This window comes from Phocoena sinus, chromosome 7 (assembly GCF_008692025.1).
Source record: "Phocoena sinus isolate mPhoSin1 chromosome 7, mPhoSin1.pri, whole genome shotgun sequence".
NCBI classification, from domain to species: Eukaryota; Metazoa; Chordata; class Mammalia; order Artiodactyla; family Phocoenidae; genus Phocoena; species Phocoena sinus.
The window spans coordinates 53,862,102-53,875,233 of NC_045769.1; positions in this window are offsets into that span (position 1 = coordinate 53,862,102).

The window sequence follows — 13,132 nt, forward strand, 5'->3', positions numbered from 1 at the left end:
TTATATGAACAGTTTTTCCCACAGGAAGTTGGCTAACTGGGTTGACTCTGCCAGGTCACAGCAAATAAAGGCAGATCCTACAGCAGACTGTTTAACCTCCAGAAAAAGAAAGTACCTTTTCGAAAACACACTGCATTTATTTAGTCTTTGGAATTCATCCTAAAATAAATATGATCTTTTTCTTGTTTTTCAGCTTTCCTGAAAGTAATATGCATAGCTCTTTCTAACTGTAGTTTTTTGGATAGAGTTCTGAAGCTGTCAGAATCATACCTCTTCCATACTTAAAAATGAAGTAATATAGTCACGGAGCACACGTCCATAAAACTATGGGATATAACCCTCCAGCAAGTGTTAAACATTCTTTGGAAATGTGGCTCTATAGGAAAGTTCTCCCCAAGAAAAAATCTCTTATCTCATGTTGTATGTTGAGGAGAGTCCTTTATATTTTGATTTAACATTCATTAGTTCCTTTTCAATAACGAAAATATGAAAAAATAGAATAAAATTGTTTACAACCCCACAGCACACATAACCTCTGGTGATATTAAAAACAGAAAAAACAAGATAAATAATATATGCAAATAGAAAGACATTTTAAATACTACTGAAAGGTATAAAATTGTCTCCTTCTCATCCCCAGTTCCAAACCCTTTTTGTAAAGGTGGAAAGTGTTAACAGTTTCTTACACATCCTCCAAGTTAAATAATTGGCATATCCACTATACTAATCTTTAAAAATGTTTAGACCAAAGAATCATACAAAACAATTATCATATACTTTGCATTTTTTATATATACCTTGGAGATCTTTCCTAATGAGTATGTATAAGAAAACTGTTCCATTTCTTTAAAAGAGCCAGGTAGTGTTCCAGTGTGCGAGTCATAATTAATTAACAGTGTCCTCAATTGATGAACACTTAGGCTGTGTCCAATTTTGTTTTGTTTTGTTTCATTTTTCAATTACAAACAATACTGCAGTAAACACACTGCACATAACCTGAGGAATGATCATGAGCATATGTGTAGGAAAAATTTCCTAAGTCAATTGCCTGGACAAATAGTATGTTCACTTCAAGTTTTCATAGATATCACTAAATTGTCTTCCAAAAGATAAGACCAATTTATATTCCTAACATCTGTATGAGAATGTCTGATTCCTCCTGCCTCACCAGACTTCACCAAGAGATGTTGAGATCCTAACCCCCACTACCTGTGAATATGACTTATTTGGAAATAGGTCTTTGCAGATGATCTATTTCAGATAAAGTATTAGGGTGGGCCCTAATCCATTATGACTATGTCTTTAGGAAAAGGGGAAATTTGACAAGAGACAGGCACACAGGGAGAATGCCATGTGAAGACGAAGGTGGAAATTGGGGTGATGCGCTGGGGCAAGCCAAGGAATGCCAAAGATGTGACCGCCCGTGAACCACCAGAAGCTAGGGGAGATGCACGGGATAGATGCTCCCCTACAGCCCTCAGAAGAAACCAACAAGGCCCACACTGTAAGCAGTTACATCCCTGGAAAAAGAACCAGGCATGGCTTTCTTGACAGAAGAGAAGCCATTGTTGGTTTAAGACATTTGTGATCTAAGCCTGGCCACAATGCTTGCCCTTGAACAGGTCTCAGTAATAATGATCTTAAGGGGACAAAAGAATGCAGAATAAAACGACTGTTATGAGGCAAGAGATGTAACAATAGCAAAGGTACTAATCGGTTGTAAAGACTCCCACTTCTGTTTCCATGGTAAAGATTAGCCTGACTCGCTCAACCACCAGATCAACTGGAACCTAAGGGAGGATAATGTTGACTTTTTCTGACCCTCTTGACTTCAATCAACTAAAGCTTGGACTCTGTCAACCACCCAAGCCTCTTTGTCAATATGCTTGTACTCTTAGCTTAAAACTTCCCCAATTTTACTGTTTGAGGAGACACTGATTTGGGAAAGATTCCTGGTGTTCTCCTTACTTGCTGGAAGTAATAAATCCTTCCTTCTCCCCACCTTTGACTTGGTTGTGTCTTTTGGCTCAATACCCACCAAGAGGTAAACCCAGTTTTTGAGTAAAAACAACATAATCTGAGACTTCTAATACCTCCAGAACTGTGAGACAATAAATTATGGTATTTTAAGCCACTCATTTTGTGGTAGGTGAAAATAACATTTCAGTTTTTGATTTGCCCTTAATTTACCCTTTCTCTTCACCTACCCTCAAACTTTTTCATTTTTATGTCTCTCCCAACACCCTAGTGTAGTATCTTGCATGCAATAAATGTTGATAATAATTTGATTAGTGAATAATTACATGCTATAAAAGATAGGCTAGTAAAAGGACAAAAAAATTTATAGGTGAAATGGTAGGCTACTGTTTTGATTGGCATTTCTTTGTGAGTGAAGTTGAGCATCTGATTATATTATTATTGTTCCTTTGTAATTTTTTTTTGGCCTAAAGGTACTTCTTCATAGTCTATGCCTATTATTCAACTGAATTATGCATTTTTATTATTGATTTGTACACATCTATTATAAACAAAAGAAATTGTCAGTTTGTTATATATGTTGCAAATATAGTCCCAGATTCCAATTTGTTTTTTAATTTAATGAAAGCACTTTATACTAATTCTTTTATATTATAATATTTTTATGCTGTTACATAACCAAATCACTCAAACTTTTCCTGTAGGCTTTTGGGGTCTGTGTCTTATTTGGAAACTTCTTTGTACTTTTAACTTATAAATAAATACAAACCTATTTTACGGTTTTAGTTTTTACATTTAAATATTGATTTATATTATATATTCAGTGAAACCATTTTTGTCAAAAAATGTTTCGTAAGGTTCAACATAATGACTTCTTTCTCAGTGGAAGTGAGGTATTTGATCTGTTTACTTTTGCTTAATGGCTAGCCAGGTCCCAATACTATTTGATGTATAAACTATTGTTTCTCTAATGACTTTTAAATAAGAACAACCATGATAGGGGCTTCCCTGGTGGCGCAGTGGTTGAGAGTCCGCCTGCCGATGCAGGGGAGACGGGTTCGTGCCCCGGTCTGGGAGGATCCCATGTGCCGCGGAGCGGCTGGGCCCGTGAGCCATGGCCGCTGAGCCTGGGCGTCCGGAGCCTGTGCCCCGCAACGGGAGAGGCCACAACAGTGAGAGGCCCATGTACCGCAAAAAAAAAAAAATAAGTAAATATTTAGGTCAATTTCTGTTCTTTTTTTTTAAATCTGTGTATTCTTATTTCTAATTCATTTTATTTTTATAATTATAAAATTCATCACCCCTCATTATAACTATGATAGAGAATATTCCAACATGTTTAGGTAAATGTATTATTGCAAATGAACTTAAGAATCAATTGATCAACTTCCCCTTTCCCCTCCCATCTCCCTCTCCAATTAAAAAAGAAAAATGCATTTGGATTTTGATTGAGTTCACACTAAATTTGTATAATTATTGTTGGGAAACTGATATCCTTACAAAACTGAGTCTTCTTATTCAAGAAAAAATTATTCCATTCTATATAAAAGTCTTTTAATTTCCCTCCAAATTATTTGTTTTCTTAATGTAGTACTTCTTATTTCTTCTTAGATTTATTTCTAGATTATTTTATGATTATTTTTTAATTGGCATTAGAAATGAGACCTTTTCTTGTCAACATGTTCTTATTAATGTTAGTTGATTGAAAATTTATTGATTTGGAAATATTGATTTTGTAAGTGACCGCTTTGCTGAAGTTTTAAATTTATAATAGTTTTTATGGTGATTCTATTAAGTGGTTCAGGCCACAGTCATATCATCTGCAAATAGTGTTTGCCTCCTTTTCAGTAGTTTTCCTGTTTAATTGCATTACTTTGTACTTCTACAAAACACTAAATAATAGGGCTGATAGGTGTTCTCCTTTTCTTATTTCTGATACTAAAGGGATTCTTTTATCATTTTGCCATTAAACCCTAACTCCAGGGGAAAAAAAGGAGAATGGATAAATTCTAACACTTGATTCTCAGATTCCATAAGCTTAAAATTAATTTTAGAACACTTGCCTCATATGGTTGTTATGAGAATAAAACTATAACACATTTAACAGGCCTGGGCCTCAGTAAGCATTTAATAAATGTTATACACTTCTCTCTCCTGGAAAATTTTAGATGCTTTCAATAATTTTAGGTATCTATTAAAGGAGAATACTATTTTTATTTAAGTAAAAAAATTTGGCTCCAAGATATTCAGGAATTATTAAATCATCACATATTTATTACGCTGCTTTTATGAATAAGACATCATGAAAACTCTGGCATTGCCACTTCCACAAAGCCTTTCTAACCCCATCTCTTGACTACACTGCAGCAACCTTGAATTAGGCTCTCACTACCCCAACTACTAAGCGGTCTCCTATTTTAGTCCACATTGCAATAATAGCAAACCCATTTACAGAGCTTAATATGTACCAGGTATTGTTTTGAGTATTTTACAGATATTAGCATTTAACTCACATACTTTTATTTCCATTTTACAGATGAAGAACCTGAAACACAGAATTAAGAAACTTCCCGAGGTCTTTCAGCCTGAAAATGGTCAAGATGTAAACCCAAGCTGATCCAAGGCTCATACTCATAACAAGCATTTAATGCCCGTCAAAGTACAGCTTCCATATTTCTATTCCTCCCTTCATTCAGTATTTGATGTTGATTCTACCTCTTTCACATCTGTTCCCTCATTTCACATTTGTACTTTCCTTTATATTCCTTTATTGACTACCCTAAAATCAGCCCTGATTAAATTCTTTTAATTGACTGTCATTGTCTCCTAATTAGTCTATTAAACTCCTCTCTGCACACCATTTATCACACATCTCCTTCATTTTATCTGAAGTTCTTCTGCCAGTTTAAAGTTTTTGAAATAGAGTTTAAGTGCAAATTTCTTAATCTGGTATTTATAATGCCCTGTAAATCAGACTCCAATCCACCAAGGCCCCCAAACTATTTCTATGTGTATTTTATGTTTTGTCCAAGCTGAAATATTCCTTGAAAATACCCTACATTTTCCAAACTTTGATTCATTTTATATACTATTTCCTCTACCAAGAGTGACCTCTCTTTATCTCTCTAGAAATTCTAAGCCATTTTTCAAGGACTCTTTCAAATGTTAACCACTTTAAGTAATCCTTTCTCAAGCCCCAGGCTGATAGTGGTTTCTCCCTCTTCTCACTCTAGCAATTTGAACTATGCTGGTGGCATGAATCACAATCTATTTTACAGATAGCTATGTGTATACATATGGTCACAGTTTGGGCTGGTGTGTTGATAAAATATTTGTAGAGAAGACTATATTAAATTATATTTAGGGAGGTTTTTAAGATTGGGTTGAGTTTGGATAGGCAAAGTAGATAAGGAGAGTATTAAAAGAATGAGCAAAAAACAGGAAAAGAGTAAGGAGCTGAGACAACTAGAAGGGAAAACTTATATAGAAAGGAGAAGCTGGAAATAAGACTGAAAGGTAAAATGGGGTCAGACTATGGAAGACATTTAATTACTTGTTAAATAATTTGATCCTGAACACAGCGGAAGACTTCCAAAAGTTTTACATTTAGGAATGGAGTGCCTATAAGTGGTGTCCTGCGGTGGTTAATATGGTACAGAGTGTAAGATGGATTTGCAAATGGGAAGACTGGAGGCAAAGGAATAACCAACAGTGGAGCTAGGATGAAAATTCAGTGATCTTTCTGGTTAAACTTAAATCAATTCATAGATGTGGTTGGCCAGAGTATATTACTATATCAAAGAAATTGTCCCAAAGCAGCTTCTTAACAGCAAAATCTTTCAGCTCAAAAGAACAATATCCCTCTTGGCAAACTATTTTATAATCGAGTTTTCTCTAACAGCAAGGAGAGAGTTTCCTAGCTAGTATCTATTGTTAATAAAGGCCTACACTTGCACAGTTCTCTCTTTTCATTCCAATCCCTAGAAACACATTTCCGCATCTCCTTAATGGGAAAATGGAACCAATATTTGTAGAGCGATTATTAGGTTTCGCATTTAATCTTCACAACAAGGCTACAATTTAGATATTATTTTCCCCATTTTACAGTTGTGGCGCAGGAGTCTCAAAGCGATTAGGTAATTTACATAAGAAAACAGAACTGGTACGGAGCAAGAACAAAAATGTGATTGCAAGTCTGGATACTAAAGGTCTCCTCCGCTTTCAAGTCCACTATGTACTCTCCTCTAAAATGTGGGCCACTCTTAGACACACAGGGTAGTATGCTTGATAGAACTTGCATAAGAAGTTCTATATGACACTGATCCTAGGGAAACAGGCCCATCATCAACAATTTAACAAACGCCCTTACTCATTACTTGTAGAATTAAAGAAGGAGTAAATTAATTTGTTCTATAGTAGTTCACTTCCTTATGAATAGAGAAAAGGAAAAAAGTGGCACTTTACTAATTTTTTAAAATTCCCTTTGACTAATTCACCTTCAAAAGTCTGAATTATTTATTTTCAGTTAATGTAAACACCCCAACTTTTAAAGATGAAGTTTCGCACAGTGGGTAGCACAGTGTTTTAGAGATCTCCATCATTACTGAGAGTTTTCTGTTACAGTGTGACCTCCACAGTAGCCAGCCTCCAAGACGGCCCCCAGTGAGCCTCGCCGCCTGGCACTCTTGCCCCCATGGAGTCCCCTCTCACATTGCATGAGGATTCGTCTGTGTGACCCACAGAATACAGCAGGTATGTACCTCCAAGAGTAGGTCATAGGAATATTGTGGATCTGCCTCTCTCTCTGGGATCGCTTGCTCTGGAGAAAGTCAGCTGCCATGTCATGAGGAAGCCCACATGATGAAGAGCCTGCTATCAACCACAGGAGTGACCATGCGAGTAAATCCTCAGTCCAGGCAAGCCTTCAAATGACTGATATCCCTGCTGTGTTTGGACTGCAATCTCATGAGAGACACCAAGCCAATCCACCCAGAAATCCAGCCATTTCAGAATTCCTGACCTATAAAAAATGAATTTCCCAGTTGGTCTTCTTGACCTACTTTAAAACCTAGAAACACAGAACTGTTTGAAGTTAATATCTTACAGTTATCTGTGTGTGTGTATGTGTGTGTGTGTTTAACAGTCATAGCTAATATTTATTTACCATCTATCAGGCGCTCCACAAGCATATTCTACTTTAATCCTCACACAACGCTGAGATAGGTCCTATAATTATCCCCATTTTAAATGAGTAAAGTAAAACTTAGAGGTGTTGATGAACTTTCTGAAGTTCAAACAGGCATTATATGATGGGACTGAGAAATGCTTGAGTCCAGACTTATAACTGCTACATTAAATTACTTTAACGATATTGTTCTGGCTACTATTACAGCATAAAAAATTACCCTTAAGTTTAGCAGCTAAAAAAAATTTTTATTTTGCTCAGATTTTATAGGGCTCAGCTAGGCAGTTCTCACCTGTAGTGTCATGTGGTTATAGTCAGATTTGGGCTGGGGCTGTAGTCATCTGAATCTCAACTGTGTTGGACATCCAAGAGAGATCAACTTACATGTCTGTCAGTTGATGCTGGCTCTTGGATAGAAATGGGTTGTCAACCAGAACATCCACTCATGGACTCTCCAGCATGACAGCCTCAGAGTAACTGGACTTCTTACAGGAGGACCTTTCCCCCAAAACGAGAATCCCAAGAAAACCAGACAAAAGCTACATGGCCTTTTCAGACTTAACCTTGGAAATTACACAGCATCACACATCTGTTGCATTCCTTGGTTATAAGTGAGTGACTAAGTCGGTCCATATTCAAGGGAAGAGGACATAAATCCCACATCTCAATGGGAAAAGTATCAAAGGAATTGTGAATATGTTTAAACCCACCACAGAAATTAGTTGGATGGATATTTGGATGTAGTGTCTCTTTTTGAAATTTGCTTCTAATGAAATCTAATGAAAGTTAAAATAGTCTGGATCATTGCTTATAAGTACAGATGAGATTTTATGATTAATTGTGAATTACATTTGCTATAAGAAAAATTAAACTAACAATACTTGTTGATTTTATTAATTGATTAAGGCAGTCTAATTTGTAAGCATGCATGCATGTAGAAAAACCATATCATGGAGGACATGATTTAACCTTGAGTCAGATCTTTATAATCAATATTTAAATATAAAAGCAATAACAGTAAAATTTTCATTAATAAAGAGATTACTGACAATTACTACATTTATTCATCATTTCTTACATTAACAGGTTGTATTTATATTTTTGAGGGGAAATGAATATCTGGGTGAGTTGTCATTTACAATTATGCACCCAGTTCCAGTGCGGGATTTTTTTGCAGACACCACCAAGCAAGTGGAATTGTAGGACATGAGCTGGGTGTTCTACAATTCAACTCATTTCTGTCACTATCTACCTAAAGATAGCATCATTTCCCACAGATTAAGGACTCAGTCCTACAAGCTTGTGCTTCTCCCATCCTCACCCTACTTCAGAGGCCAGTCACAAGTCCAGGTTTTCACCTGGGCTTCTGACCTACTGGCTATAGATCAGAGGTTCCAAAGACCTCTTCCTCAGGTTTGATTAATTTGCTAGAGAGGCTCACAAAACTCAGAGAAACATTTTACTTCCTAGATTACCAGTTTATTATAAAAGGATGTGACACAGAAACAGCCAGATAGAAGAGATGCATAGGGTAAGGTATGGGGAAAGGGCGCAGAGCTTCCGTGCTCTCTCCTTGAGTGCCACTCTCCCCACATCTCTGTGTGTTCTCTGGATGCTCTCTGAACCCTGACCTTTTGGGTTTTTATGGAGGCTTCATTAGATAGGTATGATTGATTAAATCATTGGCCATTGGTGACTGAATTCAATCTCCAATCCCTTTGCCTCCCAGGAGTGAGGGGATGAGACTAAAAGTTATAAGCCTATAATCATACGGTTAGTTCCCCTGGCAATCAGCCCCCATCCTTAGGTTAGCTAGGGGCTTCCAAAAGTCACCTCATCAACTTAATAAAAGACAACTTTCCATGTGTAGGAAATTCCATAGGAGCTATGTGCCAGGTACCCAAAGAAGACCAAACATATTTGCTACTATAAATCACAATAATAATTGTTCAACATTGTACATGTGTGTGAGAGGAAAAGGAAGGGAGGGGAAAAAAAGTGGAGAGAAAAATAGGTAGGGATTAAAAACAAAAGATTCGGTCCAAGAGTTGGCAAACTACACAGACCAAATCCAGCCTGCCTATTTTTGTTTTCGTATGGCCTGTGAGATAAGAATGATTTTCACATTATAAATCTTTTTAAAAATACAAAGAAAGATAATGTTCAATGACCTGTGAAAACTAAAGAAATTAAAATTTTAATGTCTATAAATAAAGCTTTATTGGAGCACAGCCAAGCTCACTCATGTACATATCGTCTATGGCTGCTTTAGAGCTACAACAGCAATGTCAAGCAGTCGTGACAGTACCCGTGTGGCCCATACTACCTAAAAGATTTACTATGCTACTCTTTACAGAAGTTGTTTACCAGCCCTGATTTAGACAAAATAAGAATCAGAGTGAAAGAGAATGGGAATAATAGGTGACGTTTTTATTCTTAGCATAAAACACAGTGGGTCACACAGAGATCATTATAATGCTGAGAGAAGTTTGTCAACATTTTAGTAAATTAATAGGAGTTGTGAAAGGAAAATCAATATGGAGTTGGTATTGCTAAGAGTATGCTCTAGAATGGAGCCAGGAGGCCATTTAGGAAGTGTAACTTATGCACGTCTCAGCCTGGATGGAATTTAACCTCTGACCACTTATTGTCCTAATGAAGGCATCCAGAACAACTGCCAGAAACGCAAGATACTTATCAGACCCTTACCCTGAAACAACTCATGACAACCATCCCTTAAGGACAAATATTTCTTTCCTTGTTTCAGAGTACAAGCTCATGGCTTTGCCTTTACAAGCCCCTGACTCTTTCTTCACCAGAACATTTTCAGTTTTACTCAAATCTGTGTCTCCTGAATTGCAATTCTTAAGACTCTAAATGAACTCCTTTCTTATGTGCTGTCTTCTGTGGGTTTTTTTGGCTGACAGAGTATAAAAAGTTTTCCTTCCTGACTTTATACCTGTGATGCTAGAGTATTTGCCCTGCACATCTATGCCACTCTGCCAATGTAAAGCTGCAAATGTAGGGCTTCCCTGGTGGCGCAGTTGTTGGGAGTCCGCCTGCCGACGCAGGGGACGCGGGTTCGTGCCCCAGTCCGGGAAGATCCCACATGCCACGGAGCAGCTGGGCCCGTGAGCCATGGCCGCTGAGCCTGCGCGTCCGGAGCCTGTGCTCCGCAACAGGAGAGGCCACAACAGTGAGAGGCCCGCATACCGCAAAAAAAAAAAAAAGCTGCAAATGTAAACATACATCTTCAATAACTATAATTTAATTTTCCATAGTTACAAATCAGAGGCTATAACAAGCAGATTTTTCGTGAATGTATGTGTGCCACAGATGTGAAAGTTCAGAGAGAATAAAGCTGGGGATGTACTTTCCATTGTACTCTTTTATTTATTTAATACCATACTGTAAATTATTAAAAAGACAGGTGCTCTTTGCCACCTAGTTTCTGTTGTTCTTTTGGCTAGCACTAGCAGAGGATCAACGTGCTGACAGGTAGCTACTATAAACTACAGTTTTAGCCAGGGACTCGTGAAGCTGGAAGGTTGGAGAGCTGGACTGTGTACATTTTTCTTTAGCTATAGAAATAGATGCCAGCAAGAAACCTTAGTCTGCATTCCCCATCTAAGAGACATTTCCATTCGTAAGCTAAATAACAAGAACAGCAGCTTAGGTACAATAAATGCAGAGTCTTTCACCTCTAAGCTAAACTGAATTTAATCTACCCTGAATGACATTCCAGTTTTATCTTCTATAGAAAATCAATCATTCAATGGCTTTTCAGGGTTGGCTATTGAGTCCATAAGAGTGAATGGGATTACCCAAGGAGAGTGACAGGCTGGGGACAGAATATGCATGTCTCATGACATCACACCTGGGTCCAAGCTCCAACAGCTGGCGCATGGACAGGGACAAGCAAAAGTGATCTCAAGCTACAGAACACAAAAATCTACAGAAAGCTCTAGGAGCCAAGAGATTTCCAAAAATCAATACCCAGGTGAGATAACTAGACATCAAGTGCCTCCCGATATGATGTACCTATAGCAGCCAAAAATGTTTAAACTAACCCTAATCAAGCTTTTAACATCTAACTCTCAGTTATGAAGAAATACAGGGACTAGAGAATAATGAATATCATGAGGAAAAGTCTGACAAAATCAGAATATGAAATTTTCTAAGAGAAAATTGGCCTCTCTTGGAAAAGAATATTGGGACAGGGTGGAGGGAGGAAGGAGGAGAACTATTATAGATTAAAAGGAATTTAACAGATATAATTTAAGAGATTTACATGTAATACACAGTCCTTAATTATATCTTGATTTTAAAAATACAGTTAGATATTCTGGGAGAAAATGGGGGGAAATTTGAATACGTGGCTACATAGGAGAATGTGCTTTTTTTAAATTTAGAAATGTATACTACAATGTTTAGGCAAATTCTCCCAGATCTATAATTTACTTTAAAGTAGTTTAGCCCTTGCTGTATATAAAAAGGAAACAATATCATATCCATATGCAAGTAGTAGTTATATGTGTATTAATTCTACTTTTCTGTATGACTGAAAATTTTACTACAAAGTGTCCTTTTAAAAAAACAAACAAAAACCTTTCTGGGCAAAGGAGGGGATAAGCCATATAGCAGCCTTATCAAAGCACTGATCTAAGGGTTTACACTAGAGTGACAGAATCCAACTAAGCCACACACAAAAAAATAGGGCAGAGAAAGCTGATTTGGAAAAGAAAGTGGAAGACAGGACCTCGAGTGATACCCTGATATGCTTGCACATAACCAAGTGGTCTTTACATTCCTTGAACAGCTCTCATCCATGGCATAGGAGTTGATAGCATACCAGGCATGTTCACAAAGAAAACTGAGCCTTTGACCCTCTGCCCCCTGACCCTCTTTCCCCTGTTTGCAAATTTCAGCTACTGGCCTTCCTGATAATCTTCTAATGGGACTATACTGATTTTTTGCATGAGTCTTTAGTTATGCACCTCCTTCGCCTTTTATATATATATTTTAAATCTCATCAGAAGGTTCTGTGAACTGGAGCATCACTTTCTTCATTTGTTTCCATCTCTTTTAACTCATATGGAGTTTTTCTTTTGTATTTTGAAATTTGTTTCTGATAGCACTCAAACTTTGAAGATATTTTGCTTTCTATATTTTCAGGCTACAGGAGTATGCTCATCTTATCTTTTATTTGGAATCTGCCCTCCTAAAACCAAGACACTTCTCTCTGTCCGCGGTGCCCCTTCCAGGACTGCATGAGGACTTAGAGGGCAGCAGTCCTTCTGACTCAAGTTCTAGGACTTCCAATTCAATAGCCAAGTCTTCTTCATGGCCCAGAATTAGGTTCAGAGTAGCAGCTTCCAAGTTTCTAACTCTGATTTCTGTAAAATTAAATAATCAATAAAAGAAGTAAAGAATTTAGCATTGGGTATTATTTAACTCAGGTAATGCAACAGAAATCCAAAATTAATCCCTAAAATTAATATTGCTTCGGCGATCTGTGGAAAGAGTAAGACTTCCTTTCTTTTTTTTTTTAGCAAGGTAACCTTTTTTTGGCTGCATTGGGTATTCATTGCTGCACAGGGGCTTTCTCTAGCTGTGGCGAGCAGGGGCTACTCTTCGTTGCAGTGCACAGGCTTCTCATTGTGGTGGCTTCTCTTGTTGCAGAGCACGGGCTCTAGGCGCATAGGCTTCAGTAGTTGTGGCACTTGAGCTCAGTAGTTGTGGTTCGTGGGCTCTAGAGTAACGGCTCAGTAGCTGTGGCACACAGGCTTAGTTGCTCCTCAGCGTGTGTGACCTTCCCGGACCAGGACTTGAACCCATGTCCCCTGCACTGGCAGGCAGATTCTTAACCACTGAGCCACCAGGGAAGCCCCCAAGACTTCCTTTCTTCTACTTGGCCCTTATATTTATCCATTTATCCTCACTTAAATGATCGATTATTATGTCCTTGAT